General features: G+C 39.8%; 1 pseudogene; it reads left to right on the forward strand.

The window, feature by feature from the left end:
- Nucleotides 1–991: 991 nt before the first annotated feature.
- On the forward strand, nucleotides 992–3022 carry LOC101443696 (NEDD4-like E3 ubiquitin-protein ligase WWP1 pseudogene; annotated as a pseudogene).
- Nucleotides 3023–4879: the final 1857 nt, after the last annotated feature.

Here is a 4879-nt window from a genome sequence, read left to right on the forward strand (position 1 = left end):
TATACAGAAGTAGTGGTAGACTGAGAGATTAAGAAAACAGCAAAACCCAATTGTTCTAATCCAAAATGCCACCCATAAACAGCTAACTGTAAATGTGACCCCACAGAAAAGATTGAAATTTTAAGTGTGGAGTCATCACACTTGAAAAGTAAATGCTTTAGGGAAGCGGATTTGGACCAATGGATAGGGCATCCGCCTACCACATGGGAGGTCCAAGGTTCAAACCCAGGGCCTCCTGACCCGTGTGATGAGTTGGCCCATGGGCAGTGCTGATGCATACAAGGAGTGCCATGCCATGCAGGGGTGTCCCCCGCATAGGGGAACCTCATGTGCAAGGATTGTGCCCCGTAAGGAGAGCTGCCCAGTGCAAAAAAAAGTGCAGCTTGTCTAGGAATGGAGAGCTGATGCAGCAAGATGGCACAACAAAAAGAAACACAGATTCTGGGTGCTGCTGACAAGAATACAAGCGGACACAGAAGAACAAAAAGCGAATGGACACAGAGAGCAGACAATTGGGGGGGGGGAGGAGAGAGAAATAAATAAATATTTTTAAAAAGTAAATGTTTTATTAGGTAGAGCAAGAATATATTTGCAACAAGCGTTGTTCATTCACAATAGAAAACTGCAAAGAGCGAAAGAACAATTTCTTTGGGGGAAAAATGGCATAGTGCAAACTGGTGAATTGACAGTTGTGTTTGGTGGATTGGTGGTTGAGCAAGAAAATCTAACAAACCACAGCTCATTTCCAAGTATAGAAATACAGCAAAATGTTGATGCCTTACATGAAAATGGAGATCCTTCAGCAAAGGCAACCTTCAGGTTGTCTGGTGGAGGTACTAATGGGATAGATAATCATGTACCTCCAAACACTTTAGTTTAAAACTCATACTGATTATATGTAGTTAATGGAGACAACACATCTTCATCTTCTTAGGTTGCTGCCAGACCCAAAAATAACCAGCTCCAAAACCATTCACATCTGAGCTTGCCAATGACTATTAATCACAAGTCATTCTCATCTGCACCAAATGATAATGCTTCTGCTATGGGGACTGCAGTAGTTGCTGAAGAAACTGCCTTGTCTTCCAACTGCTCTAGTACTACAGTCAAAGATCCTCCCATTCAAGAAATACTGACTTCCTCAGAAAACAATGAATGCATTCCTTCTACCAGTGCAGCAATGGAATATGAAACTAGAAGTATGTTAGATCCTGCCACCTTTAATTCTGGAAATAGTTCTTCTTTTGAAGAAGACAAATTAAGACAGCCAGATGGGTGTGTGAAACCTGCACAGCAACAGTCTGGAAATGCCAACACAGAAACTTTGCCATCAGGGTAGAAACAGAGAAAAGATCCTCATGGTAGAACCTATTATGAAGATCATAACACTGAACAACCACATGGGACAGACCACAGCTGTTACCTCTAGGTTGGGAAAGAAGAATAGATGATTGTGGAAGAGTTTATTATGTAGACCATAACACTAGAACAACAACATGGCAATGACCTACTATGCAGTGGAACCATTACTGTGTTCACTAATGGTTTAGTATTTGGTGTTCGGCCAAAGATATCCTCTATTTTGCCTCAATGTTAGCTGAAGAAAACAACCCATATGTGCCTTTGCCACCAGGTTGGGAGAAAAAAAGAGTGGATACCACAGACAGGTTTTACTTTGTGAATCGTAGGAGAAGGACAACCCAATGGGAACATCCAAGAACTCAAGGCCTGCAGAATGAAGAACCCCTGCCAGAAGGTTGGGAAATTAGATATGCCTGAGAAAGCATTAGGTACTTTGTTGATCATAGCACAAGAACAACAACATTCATAGATTCTCACCATCGGAAGTCATCTGTAATGAAAGGTGGTCCACAAATTGCTTAGGAACACACCTTTAGGTGTAAACTTGCTCATTTACATTATTAGTGCCAGTCTAATGCACTACCCAGTCATGTGAGGATCACATATCCTGGCAGACAATGTTTGAAGATTCTTTCCAACAGATTATGGAATTAAAACCATATGACTTGTGGAGGCGAGTATATGCAACATTTAGAGGACAAGAAGGACTTGATTATTGTAGTCTAGCAAGACAATGGTTTTTCTTACTTTCCCATGCAGTTTTGAACCCAATGTATTGCTTATTTGAGTATACTGGCAAGAACAACTACTGTCTGCAGATAAATCCAGCATCAGCCATTAATCAGATCATTTTTCATACTTTTGCTTCATTGTTCACTTTATCACTATGGCACATTTTCATGAAAGTTTATCAATACTGGTTTCTCTTTATCATTCTACAAGCATATTCTCAGTAAAAAAAACTTACTGTTAAGGATTTGGAATCCATTGATACTGAATTTTATAACTCCCTTATCTGGATAAAAGACAATAATATTGAAGAATGTGGCTTAGAAATGTACTTAACTCTGATGTGGAAATTTTGGGAAAAGTTACTTCTATGATCTGAAATCAGGAGGTTCTAATATCTTGGTGACTGAAGAGAACAAAGATGAGTATATTAGTTTAACGACGGAATGGCATTTTTCTTGAGGTATATTAGAACAGGTCAAAGCTTTACTTGATGGTTTTAATGAAGTTGTTTTCCTTCAATGGCTGCAGTACTTTGAGGAAAAAGAATTTGACATTATGTTGCATGGTGTGCAAGAGGCTAACTTAGCAGATTGGCAGGGAAATACTGTTTATCAGCATTCTACAAGAACCGGCAAGCAAATAATTTGATTTTGGCAATTTGTGAAAGAGACAGACAATGAAATAAGAATGCGGCTATTGAAGTTTGCCACCAGAACCTGCCTTTTATCTATAGGAGGATTTGCTGAGCTCATGGGAAGTGATGGGACCTAAAATTTTTTCGTTGAAAAATTTGGCTAAGACACATGTTTTTACCAAGAAGCCACACATGTTTTAATCGCTTGGATCTACCACCATAAAAGAGTTATGAACAACTAAAGGAATAGCTTATTTTGCAATAAAAGAGACAGTGGGATTTGGAGAAGAATGAATGAGGCTTATTGTCTTGGAGGAGCTTTCGCATTTAAATAACCCAGTCAAGAAGAATTTCACAGATAGTGTATGTAAGCTGTTCATTCTGTATAGTGAATTTTTGGAAACTCTCAAAGTATTTTTTTATTCCTCCACAGAAATAGGTGAAACAATTAATCTTTTTCTAATTTATTTATTTATTGTTTCCTTGAAGTGACTGACAAGGAAAACATCCTTAAATTTTGAAGCAAGCAAGAGACTATTAAACATAATTAGTATAAACTATATAAGCAAATCTGATCATGACTAGTTTTATAGAGCTCTGATTGTATTTAAAATGACAGCTAGTCATTCAAAAATATCTAGGTTTGAATTACCTTGTTTCTATTATCCAGTGGGAAAAGTGCAAATTGTTCCATGTTTTTCTCACTTATGCAACATGAGGGTGTTTAGTTGCATGGCTGTTCGGGAAGGAACTTGATAAAGATTATTGCACTTATGAACTTTTTCTTGTGAAATTGAAGCTTAGCCTAGTATTATATATTGCATAAGAGTTACCTTCTGAGAGCTTCCTTGTTGCTCAAAAGTGCATATAAATTCAGTACCCTCAGCCCAGTATGGAACTTGACTCCCAGGGATGATCCTCCCTGGCACTGAGGGAGTATTACTAAATGCCAACTAGTAATGCATTTGGAAAAAGACTTTGACCAAAAGGGGAAACTGTTAAATACTAGTGAGTTTTTATGCCTAAGAGATTTCAAAGTGACTTGGCATGTCATTCCAGAGGTTACACTTATGCACGTCTCATGAGGATCTCATTGACTGTCATAGTAAACAGTGCTTCAAACAGCAGGACTCCCAAGGGCTCTAGAGACATCTAGACACTATAAGCAGGGGAGACAGCCTCAAGAATTTGGCTCCCTGACAGTGGACATTACTTTGGAATTTTTGCTCCCCAATGTAACAGAGTTAGACTCGTTTACAGTTTCCCTACACTCTTCTGTAGTGTAGTGTAGTGTAGTATAGGCTCTTTTGTCACTTATTTGAACCTATAATTAGCAATATATTTGTTAAATATATGTTCCAGAGACTTAAACTTTCGGTCTCTTCATGTGTCAGCTAAGCCCCAAATCTCAGCAGAGTTGCAAAACCTACTCTGCAGTTCATTGGATTCTCCCAGGACAACTACAAAGAAGATGATGATGGACAATGCCCATCCCAAGGAACAGAGAGTGCCTACAACTGCAAGTGAGACAGTTCCATCCTTCTGCCCAATGGGATCTAAGCCTTCTTTCAATTAGAAACAGAGTGGGCATCACCATCCCAAAATCCTCAAGATTGGGGAATGAACAATGGATTAAAGTAGACTTATTGTTCTAATAAAACTTATTATTGGCGGCAGACTTGGCCTAGTGGTTAGGGCATCTGTCTACCACATGGGAGGTCTGCGGTTCAAACCCCGGGCCTCCCTGACTCATGTGGAGCTGACCCATGTGCAGTGCTGATGCGCGCAAGGAGTGCCTTGCCATGCAGGGGTGTCCCCGTGTAGGGGAGCCCCATGCGCAAGGAGTGCGTCCTGTAAGGAGAGCCGCCCAGTGTGAAAGAAAGTGCAGCCTGCCCAGGAATGGTGCTGAACACACAGAGAGCTGACACAACAAGATGACGCAACAAAAAGAGAGACAGATTCCCGTGCCACTGACAATAACAGAAGCAGACAAAGAAGAAGACATAGCAAATAGACACAGAGAACAGACAACAGGGGTGAGAGAGGGAGGGGGAAGGGAAGGGGAGAGAAATAAATAAATAAATCTTTTTTTAAAAAAACTTATTATTGTTCTAGAAATGCAAGAACTTGTATAATTGATAAAGGCAGTGG

The sequence above is a fragment of the Dasypus novemcinctus genome, chromosome X (assembly GCF_030445035.2).
Source record: "Dasypus novemcinctus isolate mDasNov1 chromosome X, mDasNov1.1.hap2, whole genome shotgun sequence".
Classification (NCBI taxonomy): domain Eukaryota; kingdom Metazoa; phylum Chordata; class Mammalia; order Cingulata; family Dasypodidae; genus Dasypus; species Dasypus novemcinctus.